This window comes from Vicugna pacos, chromosome 35 (genome assembly GCF_048564905.1).
Source record: "Vicugna pacos chromosome 35, VicPac4, whole genome shotgun sequence".
Lineage (NCBI taxonomy): Eukaryota > Metazoa > Chordata > Mammalia > Artiodactyla > Camelidae > Vicugna > Vicugna pacos.
Genome location: NC_133021.1, coordinates 24,332,433 through 24,346,234, shown reverse-complemented (window position 1 = coordinate 24,346,234; position 13,802 = coordinate 24,332,433). Strand labels below are relative to the sequence as shown.

Genomic DNA, 13,802 nt, shown 5'->3' with positions numbered 1-13,802 from the left:
TTCCAGTTAGCAAGTGCATGAGCCACTAGATGATTTATGTCCCTGGGGGCAGTATGACTGTCATTTCTTACTGTGGCACTTTCTTGTTGGTTCTGACATGGGTGTTACCCTAGCAGATCCAAACTGGTGTTGCTTCAATCTGAAGATTGATTTCTGACATTGGGAAGTTTCATTGGTGACCTCTAGAGCCAGCCAAACTGGTTGCTTTCTTGGAGAACACACCAGAATGAGTGACACTGAGGGGATGCCAGGGGAAGGTGCCAAAGGTGGGGTTTCAAAGGGCAGGCTTTCCTTGATACTGTTAACCCAGAGAGGGCCATGCTCAGAGTCCATCATGACTCTCTGTCTCTCTCTGTCTCTGTCTCTGTCTCTCTTTCTATATATATGTATGGAATTGCCTCATGTGATTATAGAGGCTGGCAAGTCTAAAATCTTCAGGGTAGACTATCAGGCTAGATACCCAAAGAAGAGCCCATAGTGCAGTTCAAGTCTAAAGGCTATCCACAGGTGGAATTCCTTCTTGCCTGGGGAAGGTTAGTCTTTGTTCTATTAAGACCTTCAACTGATTAGACGAGGCCCACCCTTGTTATGGAAGGTAATCTGCTTTACTCAAATTTAAATATTGATATTATTGGAAAAAAAAAATCCTCACAGAAACATCCAGAATGATGTTTGACTAAATACCTAGGCACCATGGCCCAGCCAATTTGGCACATAAAATTAACTAGTGCAGCCTCCAGAGACTGAGGCAGAAGGAGGATTCTCTGTTAGAACTCGGTATCACTTTATCATCTCTTTGCCAACAAAACATCAGGGACTTTCGATTATTTTTTTCCATGTTGCTGTATCCTCAGTACCAATAGTATTACCAGGCACATAGTAGATGCTCAAGAAGTGCTGTATAAATGAAATGAATAATAGAGTAAATATTTATTTTCAGTTATTTGGAAACACATCCAACATCCAGTTATTTCCATCTTGGCCCAGAATGCTTGTGCCAACATACTATTTTTGCACTGAGTCATTCATTATGTCTGGCTGGAGGTTCTGCACCTTCCCAGACATACATTAGGCATCTTTGGAAATTGATTGTTAAATTTTTCATATTGCTGATTACCACAGAGACATGGAGAATAGACTTCAGTGCATCATGAGTGAGCATTTACGGATAAGGCTTGTTTTGTAATGAGATCCAGGGCCCAGAAGATGCTGCTGTGTCTGGCACTTGGATTCCCCGAGAAGCCCAGTTAATCAAGATTTGCCCATTTGGGACGAATTCCACTGGGCACCTCAAGGCCCATTAACCAGCTCCTCCTCCAGGCTGCACAACCCTGACATTCTTAGTTCATTCTTAATGAAAGTCCTTCCAAGGTCATTTACCCCTTCTGTGCAGCCCAGCCTGCTCTGTGCTTCCTGACCCAGCCTCTGCCACGCCCTTTCACCACAATCTGTGCTCTGTGCCTTACAGAGTTCTGGTTCCCTAGTGAGCAAAGTCCCTTCCTCTGTCCTCTTCAGTGGAAGTTTTCTTTACCTCTGGTTCTCTCTGACACCTTCCTCCTCCTCAAGGCTTTCCCATTTCCAGCAGCCTCCTGACCTTGGGTTCTGTGAGAGCAGGAAGCACTTGTGACTTGTTCACCCAGAATCCTCCCAGCATCAGGTACAGCCCTCACACTAGTAGGTACTCGAGAAACACACCTTGAGTGAATGATTGCACACACACAGAATTTGCTCATTTGCCACAGCCTGTGTTGTCAGAGTCAGGAGTTGGGGTTGAGACCCTTTTGTTCCCCTAAGTATCTTACAGATAACCATTCCTCCTCCACTCAGCAGTGCCTCCCCTTTGAGGGTCATGCTACCCAACTAAAACCCACTACCCCGTCACTGTCAGCAGCTGCCCTCACTTCTAACCCCCTCGTCATGAATGCTTTGCTTCCTGCACCAGCCTCTCTGCTACTCCAAGCCTGGAGGAACTTCAGTGTCCATGAAGACAATGTGCCCTGCACGCTAGCTTCTTGGTTCCTTGACCTCATCAATACCAGTAACCCTCACCTCCACATCCTTGCCATCATCCACTCCCTTGACTTAGAATGATGCCACATCTGACATTTTTATGTCCATGGGTATAAATTTCCAGAAGTGGACCTTCAGAGTTCATGGAAACTTCCTTTATACAAGTATCTCCAATTCCTCAGCTCCTAGATAGGAATCCTGGCACAGTCCAATCAAGCATTTGTACACCCACAGTCCCTCACTTATCTTCTTTGCCATCTCTCTTTATGTCCTTCCACTGAGGCCTGTTCCAAAATATTGGGGTTCTTTAGCGTTTTGTCTTCTGCTCTTTTTTCTCTTAACTCTACCCTTTTTACTTGTGCTATCTCTGCCAGCCCTTGGATAATCATTTGCATTAAAGATGTCTTCCAAATTTAGATCCACCTCAGACCAGCTTTGAGGTCTAGATAGATAACTCACTGCTATGCACAGGTTAATTGTTTTTAAGGGACTAGCAATGACCTCCAATCCAGCCTGTTATAAATTAGACATGTTGTTTCCTACCCATATCTCCACATTGGCTTTGTCCCCTGTATCCTTTCATTTTATTTTGTAACCTTCTTCATATGTCTTAATTCTGGTCTATCCTCTCCAGCTCCACCCGCACAGCCTTCTTCTGGCCATCTCATTTATTGTCTGAGTGATTGCAACCCTTTCTTTAAACAGCTTTCCAGCTGTCTCCTCCTAACTCCATCTGATTTCAGATCCAAACTGTCATCTTTCTAAAATAAAAATCTCATTTCATTCCCCTGCTTAAAACCCTTCCATTTCTCTGCGTTGCCCTTAAGAAAAGCCTCAACTTCTTGGCATGGCATACTCAGCCCTTCAGAATCTAACCCAAGATGACCTCTTCTGCTTTGTTTCTGGCCACTCCTTTCTCTACTCCACCCTGAATTACATTAGGACTTGGCAGTCCTGAGAATGCAAGAACTTTCATTCAAGTCTGTTTCAGTTGCCTGCAAACAGCCTGCCTTGTGCCCCTCTTTTGGCCACCTCTGCACGAATCTTCTCTGTGCTCTCCCTATCTTGGCCTTAGTGCCTCTCCTTTTTTCACCAGCCTGTCCCTGTACGTGGTGTTTGCCTGCGTCTGCATTGCTATTCAGAACGCTTCTCGACCACAGGCATTCCAGTCGTGTTCACTGTTCACTTTCCACCTCTGGCCCAGGACAGCATCTGTCTCACAATGTACTTATTGATTTAATGAATGACTAATTTAAGAGTTTGAATGAGAGGCTGTGATTAACTAAAGCTGGCATAGAGGCAGAAGAGTTCTAGGAGCAGCACCTTGGCCAGATGAAGTTGTTGGTCCTGTCTTATTATCATCATGAATATATTCAGGTACTTTCTCGGCTTGAAAAGAGTTGAAGTTTAGTCTTTCATCAGCAAGCATGCACCTTGCCTTTCCTCTCACAGCAGGCTGGGCATTAGAACGTGCCCTACAATAATCTGTGTGAGGCATCCTGTGCCTAGGAACAGATGTGCTGTTTGGGAGGTTTATTCATTCACAGATTTTACTGATTGAAACCGATGTGTGCTGAAGCATTTTGAAATACATTGCTGGAAGTGGGGCTCCTGGTTTCACTTCCCCACATTATGAGCCGAAAAGTCCTTCCAGGAGCTCAAATGTCCCATTTCTCCATTTCTCCCCTGGTGCCATGGAACTTACTTTCAGTATGAAAAAAAGTTCAATTTCATCCCATTTTACTGAGATTGATGAAATTAATTTCTTAGCGTGGCTAATGGTCTTGCAAATAAAAATCATTTCCTTGGTTTAGCAAACCTGGGGGAAGAAAAATGTGAAGAAAAAGTTTTAACTTCCTGGCTTCTGTTACTATATTCTGAGACATCTTCAGGGACTCCTTGTCAGATTACATGTCTTGAAAATATCTGTAACTGATTACAGGTGGTGGAACCTAGAGGCAAGACGGTTCAGGTACGGATTTTGAAAAATGTTGGGATGAGGGCACATCAGCAAACATCTTTTATCATGTCTGCTTTTAAACACATTTTTCTGGGAAAGTTGTTTTTAGAGGCAAAAAGTGGGTCTGGTGTGTTGTTGTTTTGCTTTGGACGGTGGACTCCGTATTTCACATCCCTCAAAATCCACCCTCAGGTTAGCGGGAAGACTGAGGCAGTTTGTGGGTGTTTGTGAGCCAGTGGAAGAGACAGTTGGACACCAATTTCTATCCATGTTCAATTGTCCTGTGGTGTATGTTAAGCCCCAAATAGTTTTCATAATGAAACATTGAATTTCACTGTGAACATTTTCATCAATTCCTAGAATCTCAGAACATCATTAATTAGCAGCTGCAAGTGTTGTGTTACGTGTCAGGAGTGATTTTTTTAATGAACTGAAATAGTATTAACTTTGTCTCCCTTTCTCTGGGTTCCTAAGACATTTACATTTTATTTACTCTTTAGCTGTGGGCTTAAGCAAGCCTTTCTTAGAGTGGACATCACTGAACAAAATATTTTTGCTCAAAAGGTAGATTGATTTTATTGCTTTGAGTTGCATGGGAAATAATTGTACTTTGATCCAAATGTTAATTGAATGCAGAAGAATTGTTTCTGAAAATTCGACTATTTTCACATTGATATAGGCTCCCATTAAAATAACCACATGTGACATTTACTTTTATTTTCATTAACTCAGAATTAAGAAGCATGTTATAAATATAATTCCCCACTATTCGTGCAATCTTGCACTTTCTCTATGTCCGTTAGGTATTTCACGTTTGATTACATTTATTTGAAGTGATTTTTGTTTCTCTTGTATCAAAAGCATTAGTTATGGCTTGTTACTAATGAATGCAAGTTTACAGGAAAGACTATTTTTATTATTAAATCCTATCATCAGATTTAATTTGATTCTGTTTAGATGGTTGGCTTAAAAAAAGTCTATCTTGAGCCAAAGCAAATAGGCATTTACCGAGTGCCTTCTATGGGTCGGGTTTCTGCTAAGCTATGTGTCGTGTATGTTATGGAATTAAGCCATAGAAGAGCCCTACAAAGTATCAAAATCTCCAGTTTACATAGAAGGATGGTGAGGCACAAAGGAGTTTAGTGCCTAGGCCAGGCTCACACAAACAGCAGTTGTTGGATTTTGGGTTGCAGACCTTTGAAATTAGCGACAGATGCTTTGCACGTTGATTCTCCAGTTTAAGGCCTCTTATTTTTCATGGATGCTCCAATTTTTACCTAGGAACTATTTTGTACTTAGCTGAAAGAGGATTCCAGATTTGATAAACTGTGAAGCCAATGAAGCAGATTTCAAACAATAATAGAAGAAAACTGGTTAACACCGATGGCTCTGGTTAGAGTTAGAGCACCCCTGAGGACACTCTAGAAGCCTTATAGAAAGAAAAGCTAACATCCTCAGTACAAGGGTTAGGAGACCATTTGTTCCTCGAGAAGCATGATGGCTAAGCTCACAGTTGTTAATAGAAATAATTTGAGAGCTTTGTAGTGTAACATGCTATTTCTGCTATGCCTGCTTCACCTGCCCATTTTGCTTGTGAATATAATCAAAAGTCCAGTAGCCATCCACCTTTTTCTTGGTTGGAGAAACTATAATAATTTTAGAAAACTTGGGATGCAAGCTCGGAATTGGATTTGGGGCTTAGCGGCTTGTGTGTGACTGGGTTGATCCAGCTCTCTGTGATACACTCTGAAAACATTTGGTAACAGCAATTTCCTGATTGAAGCAAGTGTCATCTAAACTTCCAGTTTCTGGAAGAACGTTGGAGAAGAGAACGGGAGTCTATTCCATAGTAAGCAAATTCATCTTTTTAATGATGGAAAATACTGTTCATCCAGGATCCACACTAATCTGAACAGTTAGTCAATGAAAAATAATTAAGATCTTTTGATGTAACAACCCATTTGAGTTTTGTGACATCTAGTTTTTAGAACAGAAAATCATATTTTTTTTCTTTTCTTTCTTTCTTTTATTTCTTGGCTGACAAGACTTTCAGACCCATGTTCCTCCCAGCACCTTTGATTTTGCCCAAGCAGCGGCAGCCAAGTTCAAAAGGTGCCATGGCCAAAGGTGTTGGGGAGTCACTTCACTCCAGGCTGGAGGAGTGGGGGGCTCGGAGATACTCCCCCCACAAACATTTGCCAGCAAGAGGCCGTGACTCACCCCAACCCCAAATCCTGCATCCTGATGGGAGGTGGCAATGCCTCCTTCCAGCTCTCCAAACCTGAGAGGGGCACGACCAGACAGAGCAGAACACAGGCTCCAGAATCCAGTGATGGTAGCCCTCAACACTGGCCCCTGCCCAGGTCATAACCCCAGCCCCCAACCCAGGGCAGCAGAAATCTCTCCTCCTCCTCTGTCCTCAGTGATGGACAGAGCCTTCCACACCAGGCAGGACAGAGGCAAAGTCAGAAGCAGCGGCAGTGGCAGGGAAGGAACAGGCACCGAGACTGGTGGGCTGCTGGCCAGGAAGCAGAAGGCCAAGGCTCTCTCGAAGTCACAGCAAGCTGTCTGTCCATGCAGCTCTGGGGCTGGCCACTAGGTAGGCGTGGTCGGCTGTGATACAGGTACTTGGACAACTTTCTGTCCTGATGCTAGCTGATACTTGTCTTTGGCTGCTGCTCGCTTCTTGGCATCAAAATACCAAACAGTGATGGCATACCTGGTGGTATAGGCTGGCTTCACCTGATGAGGGTTCCGCCGATCAGACCAGAACATGAGCAGGTGGTCAAAGAGTGGTTCGACGTTGACTACCATGGGCCGGCCCTCAGGGAATATCGGCAGCAGGCCGCCATGCACCTTGATGTCCCAGTTCTGGTTCAGGTAATAGATACAGGTGATGCAGCACCCACCGCCACGGGGGTTGTCGACATGTTTCACGTACCCCAGCCTGTTGCCTGGGTAACATGCCACCATGGCTTTGGTGCCCCCATTGATGACACAGCTGCCCAGCCTCCCAGCACAGTGGCAGATTACAGCATCCACGTGGGCCATGAGGGCACCTATGCTTTGGCAGCCCAGCTCATGGCCTTCCACCCAGGCAACCTGGTCCCCACGGATGCTGCGTGGCAGGATAGCCTGCTGGCTTACTAGCTGCCCATCAGGCAGGAGTCCTCCCCGCTTCAGGGCCTCCACCTCTGCCAGCACGCGGCTGCCCAGTGCCACCCCAAGGAAGTTGTCCTTGACGCAGATGCTGTAGTACCACATGCAGGGCACAATATAGCCCAGGGCCAGGTGCTCATGCGCAGAGGACAGCACCTCCTCCCTCAGCCCAGCGCTGCCCTCACCACTGCCACTGCTGCAGCCCCCCCCCCCACCGCCTCCAACTCCTGGTTCTCCTGCCTAGCCCAGGGCCGCTTGCTGGGTGCAGGGGCATCCCCACCATCCTCTGCCCATTTCCATTTGGGAGCCTCAGGCCGGGAGCCCTGGGCTGCTAGTCGCTGGCACCCCTTGGTGACTAGCGCCGCAGCACCCTCACTCTGCAGTGGCCACAGCTCCCTGCCATCCTGACCACCAAAGCCCTCTGGCAGGGGGCTGGCTGTGGTGGAAGTAGCTGTGGCTCTGGGGGTCCCACTCCCCGCCTCACTAGGTGCTCCTGGACGGTGGTAGGACAGCACAAGACAGGACGGATAACTCTCCACCCCCATCCTGGCCCGGCAAGGCTCCAAGGGCTCTGACACTGAAGCTGGCAACTGAGGGAGAGCCTGACTCAGGGGCTGCGGCTGGCATGGGCTGTCCATGGTAGCACTGTCTTCATCTCCCGGGCATGGAGGGCATGGCCCAGCCTACGGTGCCACCCTCCTTCTCCCCTTGATGCAGCCGGGGGCTGGGGCGGCTGGGGCGGCTGGGCCTGTGGAGGGGCAGGGTGAGGCCGGGCAGGTGGCAGAGGCTTTTCCTGTGCCCTAGGGGTGCTTGCTGGTCCCCAGGGTCTCTGCTGTTCCTAGGGACTTGACAAGGGACCTGTCCAGGCGGCGAGGCTTCTCCTACTGCCGCGGCCCCGGCGCCGCGGTTTGTGCCAGCCGCCCCGCACCGCACAGCGCACCATACCCCGCCCCCCCCACCCGCGACCCTCCGCCCCCCCCTCAGAAATCTTAGATCTTAAACTCATACTTTCACTTTCAACTCCGCCTTTCCAACCTAATTATTCTAACCCTCCTTGTCTCACTGACAAACATTTTTCCCTGCAAGACCCAGCTCCCAAGTGCCCTCATCTGTAAATTCTCTCCTAATTACTGCTCACTCTTCCTTCCTCCCTGGTCCCCTCGGAGTGAACCCCTCCCCGATGTCTCCTGTACACTGGTAGTGACTGGCCCTACTGGTTGTCCTCTCTGCTGAGCTGTGAGAGCCCAGAGAGGGGTGGACGGGTCATTAGTCTTCAATCTGCAGGGTACCATGCGGGGCTTGGTGTTGGCTAAAAAAAAAAAAATGATTAACACAGGGTTAAGGCAAGGTGTGTGTACTGAGGACAATCAGGTCAAAAAAAGAGACAGAAATGGGGGAAGTTGCCCAGAAGGACCCCCAAAAGAAAAGAATCCCACCCTTAATGAATCTTCTCTGTTCTAAAAGGAAACCAGGTGACCATTCACAGTGGCCTTCCTGCCGCCCCTGTAAGGGGTCTCTTTAGACTGAAAACTTACTAGAACTCCCAGTTTCACCTGTTCTGACCAGGAACCTTCCCCGCGTTTTCCCAGATGGTCTCACAGACAGACTCCCCCTCCTTTTTTCATTATGAACTTCTGCGGATCTTGTTGGATCCTGTGCTCATGACAGCCTTTACCAGGCACAATGGAGGCCCGGGGAGGCTGCTGCCTCCATATTGTCCCCCACCCCTCTCTTCCACCTTCATCCTTGATGTCCACAGGTCTCCAGGATAAAGTGTCCCTCCTCTTCTGACTCTGCCCTGCCAGCTTCTCTTTGGGGCCTTTTAATTTTGACTTTCAACTTGTGAAATTTCTAAATGCTCCTCTTTTGTTTTTTTTTTCTCTCACATTTCCTTAATCCTGGGGCATCTTCTGAGAGAAGGAGTTGTTACATCCATTGTAACATTTCCTACAATGTATGTTGTTTTTTTGTGTGTTTGTGAGCCTTGCAGATTTTTTCCATTTGTGAGCCTCAATCAGTGGATTTAATAGCTACATTAAGAGGAAAGATAAAATCAAAGGAAAGGGAATTTTAAAATACCATTGCCAAGTGATTTAAAACCACCAAATTATCAAAACAATAATTAAATATAAACTGCATTTCATCCTCATTGTACAAACACACAGGCAAATCACAGGCTGTGTAGCCATTGGGACTGGTCCTCTTGATCTGGAGATCTGCAGCTGTACCCCCTCCGTAGCTCCACGCAGATCCTTCTAGGCCCAGCTGCCTCCGGCTGTGGCCCAGTTTCTTTCCTGAGCTGCAGAGCAAACGAAACAAAAAGTTTGGAAATGAAGATAGCTTAGATCCTGGGAGCTGACTAGGAGAAATTAAAATCTTGATGAAATCCTAGGAACCCAAAGGGGAAAAAAAAATGTAAATATCTGTGGCTGTTCGTAACCACCGGTCTTTTGCCATGAGCCAGGGAATTAAGACTCCTGGTTTAGTCTCTGAAATTCTTTCCCAGTGGCCATATCATCTCATCCAAGCCTCTTCATCTCTGTCACCTTCAGTGATCCTAAAGTCCCCGAGAGCACTGAAAGTCAATTCTTCTGTGATCCCGTTGGTGAGAGTGTGCAGAATGTGCAATTTGGAGATGAACTTGGATGTTCATCTTTTCTCCCCAGCGGCCTCGAGCGAGAAGTGAAGCACTTATAACTGTTATGAATACAAAGCAACAGCCAATGAGGAAGGAAACAGAGGAGAAACAGAAAATCATCAGCCTAGACGGAGAAGATTTAATAGGTTGTTGTGGGACTAGCAATACCAGCGCACAAAGATTGAAAGGTTGGGAGTCAGAACAAGAAGTCCGGCCATGCGGTGTGTCTCCAAGAGCCTCGTGGACTGGTTGTGAGCTGATGGCGACAGGGGCCCCAGTTCACCTCAAGTAACCATCTGTGTCTTGTGATGTTCACCATGAGGAGCTGGTACATTGTCACGCTGATACTTCAGTTCACCTTCTAATCTCTCACACACATAATATCTTTGTCTAGCATGTGACTCTCACGTCCGCCTTAAAGTATAAGGTTAAAAAAAATAGAAAGCTATAGGGAAATAAACAGGAGTTGACGTGGATTCATATTTTGAAAAATAATACTGGGGATGCTTAAGATGCATTTGATGGTTAAATATACGGTGCTGTTAGTGTTTCTTTTTGAAAGGACTGCTATCAGTTTTCGGATTATCAGTGTTTAATTTGGGGGAACATTTTTTCTATTTTTTTTTATTGTGGCAAAATACACATAATATAAAATTTGCTATCTTAATGGTTTTCAAGGTTACCGTTCACTGGCATTAAGTATGTTCGTATTGTTATGCAACCATCCTCCCCATCCATCTCCATAATGTTTTTCATCTTGTGAAACTAAAACTCTGTAACCATTGAACAGTAACTCCCCATGCCTTCCTCCCCCCAGTGCCTGGCAACCACCACTCTACTTCCTGTCTGAGATTCTAAATGCTCTAAGTATCTCATATAAGTGGAATCACACAATATTTGTCTTTTTGTTTTAAACTGGCTCATTCCACTAAGTATAATGTCCTAAAGTTTATCCATGCTGTAGCATATGGCAGAAGATCCTTCTCTTTTTAAGGCTGAATAGAATTCCATTGCATGTATATACACATTTTGTTTATTCTTTCATCCATCAGTGGACACTTGAGTTGCTCCCGTATTTTAGCTACTGTGAATAATGCAGCTATGAATATGGGTGTACAAATGTCTCTTCAAGACTCTGCTTTCAGTTCTTTGGTATATATCCAGAAGTGGGGTTGTTGGATCACAATCATATGGTAATACAATTTTAAACAGAATTATTTAATAATGCACAAGGATTCCAATTTCTACACATCCATTCCAAAACTTGTTTTTTCTAAATAATAGCCTTCCTAATGAGTGTCAAGTGTTATCTTGCTATAGTTTTGATTTGCATTTCCCTAGTAATTAGTAATCTTGAACATCTTTTTATGTAATCATGCCCAATGTATATCTTCTTTGGAGAAATGTCTTTTCAAATTCTTTGACCATTTTTTAATTAGGCTGCTTGTTGTTTTTGTTGTTGAATTTTAGGAGTTCTTTATATATTCTGGATATTAATTTCTTATTAGATATGCAATTTGGAAATACTTTGTCCCATTCTGTGGGTTGCCTTTTTGTTCTGTTGATAAAGATTTTTCCATTTTCATGAAGTCCAATTTTTAATTTTTTCTTTTGTTGCCTGTGTCTTTGGTATCCTATGTAAAAAACCCAGGGTTGTGAAGATTTTTGTTTTGTGTTTTCTTCTAAGAGTTTTGTTTGTTTGTTTGTTTAAATAGTTTTGGAAGGCTGGGAGATGGCAGTTCTGGAGGCCCCGCTCCCGGGTAGACCCGAGGCCACGATGCCCCTGCGGTAGACCGGACCAGGGTGGCGGGCTTTGGCTCCCGAGCAGGGATGGAGGGGTCTAAGACAACCAGCAGCACCGTGTAGGTGAGCTTCGTGTGTCAGCGCTGCAGCCAGCCCCTAAAACTGGACACGAGCTTCAAGATCCTGGACCGTGTCATCCAGGAGCTCACAGCTCCATTACTTGCCACAGCCCAGGTGAAACCAGGAGAGACCCAGGAGGAAGAGGCTAACTCAGGAAAGGAGCCATGTATTGAAACTCACCAGGATGGTGTCTCTCGCAGATTCATCCCCCCAGCCAGGATGATGTCTACAGAAAGTGCCAACAGCTTTACTCTGATCAGGGAGGCATCTGATGGCGGCACCATGGAGAACCTCAGCCGAAGACTGAAGGTCACTGGGGACCTTTTTGACATTATGTCAGGCCAGACAGATATGGATCACCCACTGTGTGAGGAATGCACAGATACTCTTTTAGACCAGCTGGACACTCAGCTCAACGTCACTGAAAATGAGTGTCAGAACTACAAACGCTGTTAGGAGATGTTAGAGCAAATGAATGAAGATGACAGCGAATAGCTCCAGGTGGAGTTAAATGAGCTGGCATTAGAAGAGGAGAGGCTGATCCAAGAGCTGGAAGATGTGAGAAGGAACCATAAGATAGTGGCAGAAAATCTCGAGAAGGTCCAGGCTGAGGCTGAGAGATTGGATCAGGAGGAAGCTCAGTATCAAAGGGAATACAGTGAATTTAAACGACAACAGCTGGAACTGGATGATGAGCTGAAGAGTGTAGAAAACCAGATGCATTATGCCCAGATGCAGCTGGACAAGCTGAAGAAAACCAGTGTCTTTAATGTGACCTTCCACATTTGGCACAGTGGACAATTTGGCACAATCAATAACTTCGGACTGGGTCACCTGCCCAGTGTTTCTGTGGAATGGAATGAGATTAATGCTGCTTGGGGCCAGACAGTGTTGCTGCTCCATGCCCTGGCCAATAAGATGGGTCTGAAATTTCAGAGATATTGACTTGTTCCCTATGGAAACCATTCATACCTGGAATCTCTGACAGACAAATCTAAGGAGCTGCTGTTATACTGTTCCAGGGGGCTGCAGTTTTTCTGGGACAACAAGTTTGACCATGCAATGGTGGCTTTCCTGGACTGTGTGCAGCAGTTCAAAGAAGAGGCTGAGAAAGGCAAGACACGTTTTTGTCTTCCTTACAGGATGGATGTGGAGAAAGGCAAGATTGAAGACACGGGAGGTAGTGGTGGCTCCTATTCCATCAAAACCCAGTTTAACTCTTGAGAAACTGGACAAAAGCTCTCAAGTTCATGCTGACGAATCTGAAGTGGGGTCTTGTTTGGGTGTCCTCACAGTTTTAAAACAAATGACTGACTTTCTTTTTTCCTTAGGGGGCTGTTTGCCTTAAGGCTTTATTTTGGTTTTGTTTGCCAAAAAAAAAGTTTTAAATTAAATTCGGGTACTATTAAAGTAGTACATGTTTACAATACCAAAAAAGCACATGTTTACAATACCAAAAAAGAAAAAAATCCACAAAAGCCACTTTATTTTAAAATATCATATGACACATAGTGTCCAGAGCTACAACATGCCATGTATAGTGACCAGCCTTTGTCATAGTTTTGACTATTAACCCAATGCCTTCCTTTCCTTCTGTCCCCTCAAAACAACTAATTCAAGTTTGCTTTTTTTAAAAGAACTGAGTTGAATTGAGATTGATGTGTTTTCACTGGATTTTATCTCTCAACTTCCTGCACTTACCATATGAAATAGAAACTTTTGTCTCCACTGAGACAACGGGATGTGTGAGATGCAGCTGGATAACGTGAGGGAGAAAATGACATATAAGCTTTGGTCACCTTGTGATGTGATCAGAAGCTTGGAATTTAACACTTCTCACTCGGTTCTAGTACTGAATGCCTACTCTGCTCTGTGTTAGAGATATGAAACGGTGTTTGATACTGTTTGAGATATTACGGAGAGATTTAATTATTTGTAATAAAAGATTTACTGAAGTCTGATAAAAAAATAGTTTTGGGTCTTAAATTTACATAATGGATCCATTTTAAGTTGAGTTTTGCCCCTGGTGTTAGATAAGGATCTGACTTTATTCTTTTGCATGTGAATATCCAGTGTTCCCAGCATCGTTTGTTGAAAAGACTGTTCTTACTCTGTTGAATGGTCATAGCACCCTGGTTAAAAAATCATTTGACCGTGTAGGTAAGAGTTTAT

General features: G+C 45.0%; 1 protein-coding gene and 2 pseudogenes across 2 annotated transcripts in view; 2 read left to right on the top strand and 1 right to left on the bottom strand.

Annotated features, from left to right (window-relative positions):
- KIAA1217 (KIAA1217 ortholog) overlaps positions 1 to 13,802 on the top strand; it is a 669,685-nt gene that overhangs the window by 28,369 nt on the left and 627,514 nt on the right. The window lies entirely within an intron of this gene.
- LOC102533428 (prolyl hydroxylase EGLN2 pseudogene) lies at positions 6,000 to 7,767 on the bottom strand (annotated as a pseudogene). The gene has a single exon (XR_012067145.1). The product of XR_012067145.1 is annotated as a prolyl hydroxylase EGLN2 pseudogene (transcript).
- On the top strand, positions 11,598 to 12,951 carry LOC102533679 (beclin-1 pseudogene; annotated as a pseudogene).